The following is a 13,571-nucleotide window of genomic DNA, read 5'->3' as shown; positions in this document are numbered from 1 at the left end:
AGATCAGTTGGATGTCCAAGAATGTGATAGGTTTCAGAGTAGCAGCCGTGTTAGTCTATATCCGCAAAAAGAAAAGGAGGACTTGTGGCACCTTAGAGACTAACAAATTTATTTGAGCATAAGCTTTCGTGAGCTACTGAATGCATCCGATGAAGTGAGCTGTAGCTCACGAAAGCTTATGCTCAAATAAATGTTAGTCTCTAAGGTGCCACAAGTACTCCTTTTCTTTTTTCAAGAATGTGATGGAGCATGAACTTTAGGTAATTGACTATACAATGCCACCAGGGAACTAAATGGAGCAGGCATCTCTGCATTCCCCAGATTACCTACCCAAGAGCCTTTGCTATGTGACTTGTTTGTTTTTTTTTTCCACACATGGCCTTTCTATTCTTTCACTATGACCCTCTCCCTCCCAACCTGTATATAACAGATGAAGGTCATTTACAAACCAGTCCACACACAGGAGCAGAGTAACTCAGCAACTTGTGCTTATTGTGGCCTGGTATTTAAAAGTCAAGCAGCTGCTAGGGGTATGAGTTACTCTGAGAGAGAGCACTTCCCTTTCCCTCAACATACGTTAATGCTTCATCCCAATCAGGCAGCTCTAGGTCAGCTATTTGGGTGGAGAACCCTTGTGTGCCACACACACATGGATTCAGTAATTAGGGGCTGGTTGCTAGATGTTACTGAATTGCAAGGGGTTTCCTGAAATGCTGCTGTTTGGGGGCTTCCTGTTGGCACGTGGCTTACGTGGTCCATGCCACTGGAACTTCTCTCCTCCCACTAGCCCCCTGTAGCGTGAAGTGGAAACGTGAGGCTGTGAAATCACGGCTGCGTAGACTTAGGATGAGGGTGAGTACTGAATCTACTTTTGCAAGTGCTGGTGCTGTGGGAGACCTGCTGGTGGGCCTGGTTTGAGTACAGCAGGATGGTGCTTAGACTCTGACTTGTACTAGGCTCCACCATACAGGCTAGGCTCAAGAGGAGCTGAGTCCTAAGAAATGCAGTCTGTAAAAATCAGAATGTTGGTACATTTGCCATGGAGTCTTCATCTAGTGGCAGTGAATGGGCCATTATCTGGTAGGGTTGAACCAGTGTAATGGAGAAGAGAATTTGATCCTTTTATTTTTTTGCTCTCACATTCCACTTTCACAAACCATTCCAGTGTGGAGCAATCCATTCCACGCAATGGGTTCTGTCGGGGAGGGGGGAGAGATTTAATCAAGCTAAGAAAACTCAAGAACACCAGTTAAAAGCATTTGGTACATGATAGACATCATTGTGAGTACTTCATGGCATTTCTGTAACATGCCTTTTTCCAAGTGTTGGCGCCCAGTGGAACATGGCCCATATTAATAATAAGAAAAGGAGGACTTGTGGCACCTTAGAGACTAACAAATTTATTTGAGCATAAGCTTTCGTGAGCTACAGCTCACTTCATCGGATACATTCAGTGGATGCATCCGATGAAGTGAGCTGTAGCTCACGAAAGCTCATGCTCAAATAAATTTGTTAGTCTCTAAGGTGCCACAAGTCCTCCTTTTCTTTTTGCGAATACTGACTAACACGGCTGCTATTCTGAAACCTGTCATTAACAATGTAAATGTTCTCTTTACTCACCAATAGAAAGCACAGGCAGTCGTATGGCAAGTTTCCTTACATCATTCTCCCCATATACTTCAACCTGAGCGGGGAGGGAGAATCCTTTCTGAGAGGGAATTCAGTCTCCAGTCATTGACCTCTTTGCTGAAATGAATTAGGTGTTAGTAATACTTAGCTCTTGGCAAGCACTTTCAGCAAGAGATCTCAAGCATGCTACGGAGGAGGTCAGTGTCATTATTGGGAAAACAGACCCCTGGGGAAGGGAAAAGACTTGCCCAAGGTGACCCAGCAACCTAGTGGAGGAGTCAGGATTTGAACCAGGTTTCCTGGGTCCCAGGCTGATGCCCTAAAGCACGCTACCTAAAGGGTGTCTGTTATGATGGTGGTTTTTACATAAAACCTCCTCCGGCATATTGACGATCTCATGTCTGTGGGGGCTCTGTCTGGTCCAGGCTCAGCTGCTGATTGACATTAATGATTCCCTGAGCACATTGCCACTCAAACAGTTACTGTACAAATAAGATCTTAGGCAGAGCTAGGGTGACCAGATGTCCTGATTTTATAGGGACAGTCCTGTTTTTTGTATGTTTTTCTTATATAGTCTCCTATTACCCCCACACCCCCTGTCCCGATTTTTTACACTTGCTGTCTGGTCACCCTAGGCAGAGCTAAGGCTCTCAACATCCTCCTCACTGGCACGGTGACAACCTCCTGGCAGCCCAGCCGCTGTAAATCCTCTGCTAAAGACCTGTTGACGCAGAAAGGCTACACACAGGCTCATATTCAGTATTTGCCCGTGGCTCTGGGAGGCTGATAGTGGTGCTAAATGCTTGGAATAGCTGTGAGCTAAAGGAGAGCCAGCCCTTCCTAAGACTTCAGTCAGCTCTCGTCTTCCTCCCGTAAGAGCCAAGCTAGCACAGGCATCATCACCTCCAGTGCTAGGTCAGCATGGCTGGACTTTACTTTCTCATTCAACCAAGTGTTGCCCGCCCCACACCTGTGTCATGTCAGGCATGCTAGTCTGAAGTCCATCTAGCAGAAGGGTGTAGGAATGCAAGGGGCAGTGCATTGCCAGCATGATCACAGGAGATGGGCCTTAGTCACAAAGTTCAGAGTCAGGGCCAAAGTCCCCCAGATGCCAGGGGATGGGCTGGATCTAGTGCTCTGGTTGGGGACCACAGCCAGTGCTAGGCATAAACAGACTAAGCAACTGCTTAGGGCCCTGAGCAGCTCAAGGGAAGGGGCGAGGAGATATTTGCTTTTTCAGTGTGTGTTGGAGGCAGGGCAAAAATATTCCTGTTTAGGGCCCCCAGTGGGCTAGCACTGCCTGCTTGGGACCTTTCTAAGCACTTTACAAATAGTAACCAAAAGAGAGAAATGATTCAAGACCAAAACTGCACCTGACCTCTGTGCAACTGGCCCCTCTTTCTATAAGAGCCCGAACCATGACTCTGGATCCAAACGTTCCCCGAAGAATGGGAATGGACTGATCCAAACTTTGCACTTGGCCTTGACTTTAGCACACTGGATTTGGGGAAGTTTGAAAACCAATTCCAGCTTTGCAGCTCCATTCAGCACAAAGTGGTATGCATACCATCTCTGTGCACTAGTTGGGGGGGTATTATTCCCCCTACTAATGAGGGGAACTGAGTTGCCCAAAGTCTCATTCCTAGCAACAGGCATGAATTAGACTGATGAGGCCAGGTGCCACAGTAACTACAGAGACTCTCTTTTCAGATTCCACAAGCAGGCCTCAGCTGTAATTAAATGAATGTCATGGTCACAGTCTGGATCCCTGTGGATACTCTGGAAATTAGAGTGATCGGCAGTGTCTGCTTAGGGGCTCAGGAATACAAGGCAGCTTGCGTAGTGCAATGTATCTAGTACATTCTGCCAGCTCCTCACTTTCCTGAGGGCTAGAACGCTCCATCTCCATGAAAGCCAGTTCTTGTCCCTTTGTAAAGACTGACCGAAGTGTAATTGTGAGTGCGCTTAGGCCACTAAGTAAAGACACTAATTGGCAAAGGGAATCCAGCCCCATGTAACTGAACTGACAATGCCGTAACATGGAATGAATTGTGTGGTAGCAGGCCCCTAATCTCAGTGCCGCAACCCCCTCTCTGCATTTGGGGTGAGCCGCCACATTTCATAAGAGCCCAGCCCACAGACTGAGGTCAGTCTCTACATTCCCCCCCTCAGAGTCACTGGCAGGTGCTGCTACATATGAGGAGACATCGTCTGAGAAGCAAATAGGACTGAACTTTCCAGTTCCGGGAGTTCACTGCCTTATTCTGAAAGCTGGAGAGTAGCCAACACGTGCGTGTGCATAGCAGGCTGCTCTTTAATAGTCCCTTACAAGGTCTTTACTTTTGCAGGTGGCAGGAAGGTTATTTAGCCTGGGATACAATCCCATTGGCAGCAAAGATAAGCAGCCTCCTATCACAGGCAGCTTTGTAGTAGGGATGAGGCCCAATCATAATGTTTCAATTGGTGATTGTCTTTGGAAGGCTGCAGACCATTTCTCCAGGTTGCTAATGCTGGAGTGATTAACTAGTATTCTAGCCGTGCCTAAATGTAACACCCAAGATCATTGCCCCATTGTGCTAGGGGCTGTACAAAAGCACGGTCCCTAAACTGAAGAGTTTCCTGCCTAAATAGACAAATCAGAAAAAGAGTGGGAGAAAGGAAGGATTATTATCCTTGTTTTACAGAAGGGGAACTGAGGCACAGAGCTTGTGTCTTGACCAAGGTCACACAGGGAGTCTGTGGCAGAGCTGGGAATTGAACCAACATCTCCTAAATCCCAATCCACAAGAGCATTCATCCTCTGGAAATAATCTACTGATCTGATTTCAGCTAAAATTGCTTGACCTTTACACTGCCCCTAGGATCCCAAAGTGTTTCACTTTTATACTAGCAATATGCTTGTATTGTGAAGTTCAAATCCAAACTTTTCCAAAATGCAGGGTGTTTGGGCCCTGGGTTTTGGTTTGGCCCATTATAGAGATTTGGGCCAGTTGCAAAGTGCCAATTCAACTCTGAACTTTCCCAATATTCAAGAGTGTTCAGTCCAGGTCTAAGTGATGGGTATACTATACAGTGTACATCTTCATCACTGAAACACAGCCTCTGGAGGAGATACTAGTAGGAAGCGCATTGCACAACAGTGCCATGGAAAGGGAAATTTCTTTAACAAAGACACAGGGTATGTTTGCACTGCAATAAAAGACCTGCGGCATGGCTGTGGCTGACCCAGGTCAGCTGACTGGGGCCTGCGGGGGGGGGGGGGGGGGGGGGGGGGGCCTCGGGCTGTGGGGCTATAAAATTGCAGTGCAGACCTTTGGGCTCAGGCTGGAGCCCGGGCTCTGTCTGAGACCCCCTGGGAAGGGGAGGTTATCACAGTGTAGATGTACCCTGGGAAAATCTTAACTCTTATAAGAGTCCAAAGATCTTTAAAGTCCGTGCTGACAGGACTTTGGATTTAAAACGCTTTTCGAAACGAGCCCTTCCACACAGCACACCTCCTGGCACTCCATGTTCCTACCCTGGGAGGATGAAGTGCTGATTCAGCCTTCTTGGACTTTGAACCAGGGAGCTTATCTATGCCACACCTGCAGCGTAGCCCACTGAGGGCCTGATCCAAAGCCCACTGAACCCAATGGAAAGACTCCCACTGACTTCCTTAGGCTTTGGATCAGGCCTCAAACCATCTGTCTCTCCTGAGTTAAAGCTGTTGCCAGCGAATGTGTTAGGAATCCTTCTTCGCATTCATACAGCTCTCCTCACTTTAGTATCTGACCCGGGCCCCCAGCTGCTGCCCTTATTTGTACAGTATTCACACAACTGATTTTATCAATTCAGCAAATTTGTATTTGAAACGGTCAGCATTTTGATACATCTTCAGTAAACTAGATTTCAAACCATCTTGATTAAAAAAGGGCTTTGAAGCAGAGGACTTAAGATTTCATGTCAGATTTTCACACCTTTTCTTTTTTCGTCTTTCTACTTTGCTCTTGCTGTTAGACTAGGGATCAGCAATGGCCAGGAACAAATGCAACTGAGCAAATGAATGGAAAAAAGTTACAAACCCCAAGCAGTCAAAAATGGTATTGATCTGGATGTTTAAAAATGTTCTTTCACCTTTGCTGCTCTATGTTATTGTGACTGTCAAAGCAAGACGAGGCGCGCCTGGCAAAGTAAAACCCAGTTGGACAGACTAAAAGAGCCAAGGACTCCCTAGAAGTGGTAAAAGAGCAGCCTAAACCCTCAGCTTTGGGGAAGTTTGGATGTAGGATCACGCTTTGCAGTTTGGACCCATCTCAGTAATTTAGTCACTCACATCCTGACTGGGAATTGCTGGGAGGTCAAACCAGTGACTTGTCTGAACCAAGCCCCCTGGTTCAGGGAAGAGAAGGGGGAGAAGTGAAAAGCAAACCTTTGTTTCATCACCCTGAAACCCACTCCATGATTGCTCATAAGTTTGTGTAGCTACGTAGACACGCCCCAGGCCCCCAGCAGTAGAGGAGTTGTTCTGGGTGTTTGGCACCATGTTACTTCCCAGCTGTAATTGTTTGCACTGATGCAGAGCACAGAAACAACAGGCAAGCACGATACTCATAAACTCACGCAGCTCACTCAGCAAATTGGGTATGTCAAAACCACCTGCATATTGCTGTTATGTTTACACTCTCATTCCACAACTGCCGGGCTTCGTTAGGCAACATTCTTGTTCATGTCAAACAGTTAAGGTCAGATTGTTTGACATGAACAAGAATGTTGCATAATGACGCTCACAGCGCTCAGAGCTTTCTCTTGTGAGTAATCTCACTGACATCATGAGGGCTTCACTATGCCTCCCTTACTGTGGCTGAGTACTACCTTACTCTGCAAGTCATCCCATTGAATGCCCTTGGATCATCCCTGCACAGGGAGAGGGGAGCCTATCTTGAAGTGACCTGGGGCTAGTTCAGTCACACTGCAGATCTAGTCACCCCTTCTCAAAGAAGATATATTAGAATTAGAAAAGGTACAAAGAAGGGCAACAAAAATTATTAGGGGTATGGAACAACTTCCATGTGAGAGAGATTAAAAAGATGGACTTTTCACCTTGGAGAAGAGATGACTAAGAGGGAATATAATAGAGGTCTATAAAATCTTGACTGCGATGCAGAAAGTGAATAAGGAAATGTCATTTACTCCTGCACATAACACACAAACTAGAGGTCACCCAATGAAATGAATAGGCAGCAGGTTTAAAACACACAAAAGGAAGTACTTTTTCACAGTCACCCCATGGAACTCATTGCCAGAGGATGTCGTGAAGGCCAAAACAGGATTCTAAAAAAGAACTAGATAAGTTCATGGAGGATAGGTCCATCAATGGCTATTAGCCAGAATGGTCAGGGACACAACCCCATGCTCTAAGTGTCCCTAGCCTCTGGTTGCCAGAAGCTGGGAGAGGACTACAGAGGATGGATCACTATTATTGACTGTTCTGTTCATTCCCTCTGAAGCACTGGCCCTTGGCGGAATACAGGATATTGGGCTGGATAGACCATTGGTCTGACCGTTCTTATGGCTCACCTGGGGGCTTTCCTAACCTGTGCTCCAACTGCCATGGCCCTTTTGGACCTTGCAGCAGCTGGGAAATAGTTGAGCATAAGAATACTCGAACCACAGTTCCTTCTGCCCCTTGCTTACTATGCCCTAGGGGCAGGGCAAGTTTTCTGTGCCAGGGGTATTCCTTGTCATTGCCACTGGTACTGCTCATGGAATAAGGTACGACCTGACATGAGTAAAGATGGCAAAGTTGAACCCTCAGCTAGCCCTGGAGTTCTGGGTTGAAAATAAAACCCCATTGAACTGGGTTGCAGTGAAACACGGTTTGAGTGAATGTGTTTCATACACCATCTCAAGGGAGACTGTCACTCAGATTTGGCTCAACATTTATTTTTGTAAACACCCTGTTTTCACAAGGCCTAAACCCAGTACAAATGTGGTGCTTGCATCCCAAACATGGCCCTCCCTTGAGAGCCTGAAAGTGCCACTTATGCTAAATAACTGAAACTGACTTAAATTGATTTCTGAGTCCAAGCTGGTCTGAGATTTGTTCACCTGGAATCCTTTCAAAGGAACCATGGGCCTGATCCAAAGCCTGCTGAAGTTGATGAAAAGTCTCCCTCTGAGTTTACTGGCCTCGGGATCAGGCCACATCTTTTCTAGGAAGGATAGAATGGCTCTGGGATGGAGCTTCAGTCTCTAAGGCCTTGTCTACATACACAAGTTGTACTGCTTTAACTAGAGCCCTATGGTAAAAGGGGTACAGTCCCACCGGTATGAATGCAGTTATACTGGTATAAAGGCATCTGATACCAGACTAGCTATAGCTGTAGGGAAGGACAGTGAAGTTCTGGGGATCCTGGCTGCTGGAGGCAGACCTTTGAAAGCGTTATGGTTTTCCTTTATTACATATTCACATTGTATCCATATAAAGGGCTGAACATGAGAAGCTGTTTTGAAACCATGTAGCTGAATATGCATTTCTCCTTTCATGCACTTGCCAAGGCCTGAGCTCATTCTGTGCTTCACCTGCTACAGGTAGAGGTCTCCTTAAGGGCTCTACACGGTGTTAAACGTCCTCAGCTCCCATGCTCAGCACCTCACAGTGGCAGACCTATTTCTGCACGAAACTTCTATTCATCAAGCAATGCAAACACTGCAGCTCCCTGCTCTGCTTTAGGTGGTGAGCTCAGCTTGTACTAGAGATACGCTAACCTAGAACATATTCGCCGGCAGGTAGCTAGAGACACAGAACAATGTTTGCTAGTTTGCGGCAAGTCCACACGCTCCTAGGAAAGACAGGAACTTGATAGACAAAAAAGGAAAATAAGTTTTAAAAATGTGTGACTGTGCCAGATATTCCACTGACAAAGAAAGAGAGTGATTGAGTCCCTCTGCGAAACAAAAGCCGTCAGAGCTAATTAACGTGGAGTGCTTTGTGCATGAACTGTCACAAGAGAATCAACAATCAAATCAAACAACCCACAATCAAACGTTGCCCTTTCAGACACACTTGTAGTGTGTACCAAAGTGCACCAGAGCTGAGATATATGATAGCAGGGTTCTGTGGTTCCTCTATTAAATCGAAGCCATTCTGTTTCAGCCTGCAAGGGAGTCAGAGAAATAAGGGAGATGTTTGCATCCAGCTTCAGCAAGGCTTGTTATTATTATTATAGTAGCACTGAGAAACCCTCACTGTGATCAAAGAGCCTTTGTGTTAGACGCTAGACAAGGAGAAACAGTCCTTGCCCAGAAAAGTTTACCGTCTAAACAGACCAGACAAATGGTGGGGAGAAGGAAGTATGATCATCCCTGTTTTACCAGTGGGGAACTGGGGTACAGAGAGATGAAGGCCCAGATCTTCATGGCTATTTAGATTCCTAATTTCCGTTGAAACCAATGGAAGTTAGGAGTGTAAATATCACTGAGGGTCTGGGCCAAAGGGAATGTCTAACGGCAGCTGTGAATGAGCCTCCCAGCCCACACAGACAGACTCATGCTAGCAGGGCTCGCACTAGTGCACTAAAAAGAGTGGTGTGGACACTGAGGCACTGGCAGAGGCTTGGGCTAGACCGCTGAGCTCAAGCCCAGCCTACCCCTTGTGTCCGAGCTCAGGTGGCTAGCCTGAGCCTCTGTCTGTACTGTAACATCCCTGCAGCTATTCTGAGCGTGCTAGCAGGAGCCCCACTACCGACAGTCTGTCGACCCAGGCAGGGAGCAATGTTGACGTACCTTAAGGGCCTTCACTGTGTTCACACAGGGAGTGTGTGGTACAGCCCAAGTCTGACCAGAGACCAGTCCCAGTCCAGTGCCTCAGCTGCAAGACTCTCCTCACTGTGGACAATGTAAGATAAATATGGACAGCTGTAAGCTGTCCAGTGCGTATCTAAGCACCCAGAGTAGGATCTGTCCTGTGAATAACCTACCCTTTGATTAATAGATAATTACATTCTTAAAGTTCTAAGTAAACACATAAGTACTTAAATCAGAGCTTCATTAACTCTCAACGAGCTATTCCACAAACCCAGTCATGCCCACCAAAACACAAACAAAAAACCCAGCAACCTCCCCCTTACTTCTCAGTAAAGGTGAATACCCAAGTGCTGCAATGAGGCCTCATGGTACAAAAAGGAAATGACACTTTCCCCGACTAGTTAATGAGCCACAGCGTGTGCGGCTGGATCACTGAATTCCTGATCACGTTTTCTCTAATTCAGAAATCCACAGTGCGTCTCCTGGACTTTAGTGTGAGTGCGTGAATGAGTGAGGGCTTACTGTATTTAGAAGAAGAGAGAATTTTTAAAAACCAACCGAAGTCTGTCCTAACCAGGATTATTAAACCAAATCCACCATGTTGGTTTTATTTAGGGTGCCTGAGTGACGTGGCTGGCCTCATTCCGTTTAGACCAATCCAGGCACGGAGACACCTGTACTTGCTGGAGCAATCTGCCTTGTAAAGCACCTAGTTTACAGGTTGCACAGCTGGTTTAGACCAGAAAATGCAGGTGTGTCACGTCCTTGAGCAGCCCTGAGTCCTGTGCCCTGTTCCTGCTGCCTGTACGTACTTGGCATATTTGCATAACATTGAGGATTCCTGTTGAAGTTTAAAGGGCTCATCAGGGCCTTGTGTTTGTAATTAGGTTCCCTTTGGGGGCAGAGGGGGTTGATTAGTATATTAACAGTGGTGCTTTTTCCCCCTTAGGTATCCAATCTAAAATACGACACTATTAAGTCTAAAAGGTAGTGGTTACAGCACCCACTGTGGTCAGACTCTTTTAGATGCATTTTCTATGCTGCTGGGCAAAGCTAGATCAGTCCACATCATGTTTCTCTGAAATTAACACACACACAAACACAGTGTGACCCACTCCTCTCTTTGTGTTGGAATCAGATCCCCTCTCTTATCAAACAGCTACAGTTGTTCCACATACTACTCACACATAGGCCCTGACCATGCAAACACTGAAGCATATGCGGAGCCTTACTTTTTCTTTGTTACAAATGTAAACAAGCGCTGCAAGCTAAGGGTTAGGTCAGTTAGTGCACAGTAAGCCGGGGTGCAAATCTACAGCCCAGTCGCCTGTTGTGCCCTAACTGGCCGTGGGGACTCTGCTACTGCGCTCTAACAGTTCTGTGGTTTGTTTTGATCGACGCCTGTTTCAAAGCAGAGTTGATCACAGGGCACTATGGAACTTTTAGTGCATGGTAGCAGCGTCCACACGGCCAGACAGTGCACGGCAGGCTACCTTGCTATAGATTTACACCCCAGTTTACCAGGGTGTTTGTACAGCCCTAACTGTTTGTATAGACCAGCCCTAAGACTCCAGGATTGTCCACCTTAGGAAATTGACTAGAATAGCAATTACAGAATGATCTATTCCAGAATAGCTCCCTGTGCAGCCATTCCATTTTGCAATAAAAGTCACTTTTATTCCAGAATAATTAGTGCACTTCCAAATTGGAGTAATTACTCTGGAATAGTGTTCACACTGGCTATTTCGGTCAATCTTCCTGTGTTGATAAGCTCTAAGACTGTGAAACTCATTGCCACAAGAAATTCATGGCCAAGAATTCTGCAAGATTCAGAAAGAGATTGGACATTTATAAGGATAACAAGAGTCACTGGAGTTATGGTTAATGATGATAGAAATGTTGACAGGGATATAAAACCTCATGCTTCAGACTTATGCCAATAGCAAACTATTAGAGATCAGGATGCGACCAAATGTGAAGGGCAGATTACCCCAATCTGCTATTGTGGTTTCTTACACTTTCTTCTGAAGCATCTGGTGCTGGTCACTGCCAGAGACCATATATTGGACTGGGTGCACCTAGATAGATCCAGCCAGGCAATTCCTGTATTCCTAAACTGGACACCAGGCTCAGCTTTATGATTTCCAGTGGTCGACGCAGTGCATGGATGAAAGTGTGGGTGTTTGGGGTTGGGGGTGGATTCTGGAGATGTCTATATTGTTAGAAAGGATTAATCCATAGGGATTTTGTTTAGGATCAGAGCTTTCCCACAAATGACTGTGTGAGTTGGAGCAGGATATGAACTTCCCAAAGATTTAGCAAACATTGCAAATTTGTGCTATAGACAATGAAGAGTCCTTCCTCTGCAGGAGGACACTGGCGTATGTTTAAACATCCCAGTGGGTGAGAACAGCCTGCCATGAAAAAGCTGGAGCTGTTTTGTACAGAAACACACTGTTCAAACCAAATATATTAAAACAATCTAAAGCCTTTCCTGATCTTATGTGATTGATAGAAAGCTTCTGACCCTTACATTCAAATGTTATTGTAACCAAACCATAGCGATCAGTTTTATCCCTATGCTGCACATCACAGCCAGGGTGGATAAAAATCTTAGTTGTTTTTTTTTTTTTAATTAAAATGGATTTTTAAAATTTAATTTAAATACAGGTTTATTTTTTAAAATAAATTTATTTAGAATTAAAATTTTAAATTATGAAAAGCCTAAGGAAGGCCTACATTTACTATAATCAATTTAAAATAATTAAATTAATTAAAAATAATAATAAGCAGTACATGGTCACTGCCACATTTTAAAGAAACTCAAACCACTGAACTGGTCGAAGTCACTGGCTAAGCAACTGCAACCAGAGTTTGATGTCTAAACTAGATTTTGACAGCAGTAGCTGCTCAGCCAGGTGCAGAGAGAATATTTTCTTCTTTTCAGTTTATTCAACTAGTTCAGTGAAAAGGCTAGTTCATTCAGAGTTTTTAAAAAAAATTGGGTGTTAAAAAAGCAGGAAAGCTTGTTTTCCTCTTCCAGTCTATAAACAGAAATGGGGTGTCAGAGGATGAGATCTACTAGTTCTGAAATCATGACAGACACGGCGACCAGAAACAGTCACACATCACTAACTACAGATAATACTTCCTCTATTTAATAAATCAGTTTTAAATGCAAAACATGTTTTGATAAACTTGTTGATATTTTTCCTTATGTATCCAGCACATTCAAGGTAATTCTATGCAAATAAAACAAAATTTACAATGCTCTTTTTAAATTTAATTTTCATCCAGGTAGAATTTGACACATATCACTAGTAAATTAAAAATATAAAAATTACAAATCTGAATAAATGTAAGGTCAATTATATAATAACTTTAACATGTATAGATGTGGTGTATTCTCTTGATTAGCAAAAGAAGTACCAAATTAAATGTAGGAGGTATATTTAGTTTAAAGGCCATGTTTTAATAGTTACGAACTAATGAAAATCAACCTTTCTTTAGGAAAATAACTAAACTGTACAAAGGCAAAACCAGATTAAAATTGATTTAAAATCAAGGTTTCCTGCTTGCTGATTTAAATCATGATAAAATTGGTGATTTAAATGGCTTTGATTTAAATAAATTCACTGTGCATGGAACTTCACAACAAAACTAGGAAGGAACACTGACTCTTCTGTTCCTAACACACAAGGCCCTAAGGAGAGTTCTTATAATCTGTTAACAGAGCAGTGCCTATGACACATGACAAAGTGGTTCTGATTCCATCCAGTTGATGGCAGTGGAATACATGCATCACCAGTTATTACAATACATTATTTTGTTTAAGCCATGTGAATAGCCTATTATTACCTTGGAACAAACCTCAGAGCTTTGGTAGCCAATTGCATAGTACCTTTTGTCCAAGCAATTTTGATTTACAAGCACTAATGTGCTGTCTATGGTGCATTAACTCTTACTTCAGTTAATGAGGCCAAATAGTATATTACCCGAAGTGCACTCCAGCTTCCCAGCAGAGAAGAAAGTGATCTCTGCCCAAATGCCTTGGTCCAGATATAATATTGAGGAAGCTAGACAGTCTTTCTAAATAAATATTGCCTTCTGTTAGCAGTGATGCACAGAAATACAAGACAAAATAAGTAACATCACCA

This window comes from Lepidochelys kempii, chromosome 9, assembly GCF_965140285.1.
Source record: "Lepidochelys kempii isolate rLepKem1 chromosome 9, rLepKem1.hap1, whole genome shotgun sequence".
Lineage (NCBI taxonomy): Eukaryota > Metazoa > Chordata > Testudines > Cheloniidae > Lepidochelys > Lepidochelys kempii.
Note: the sequence above shows the minus strand (reverse complement) of the source record.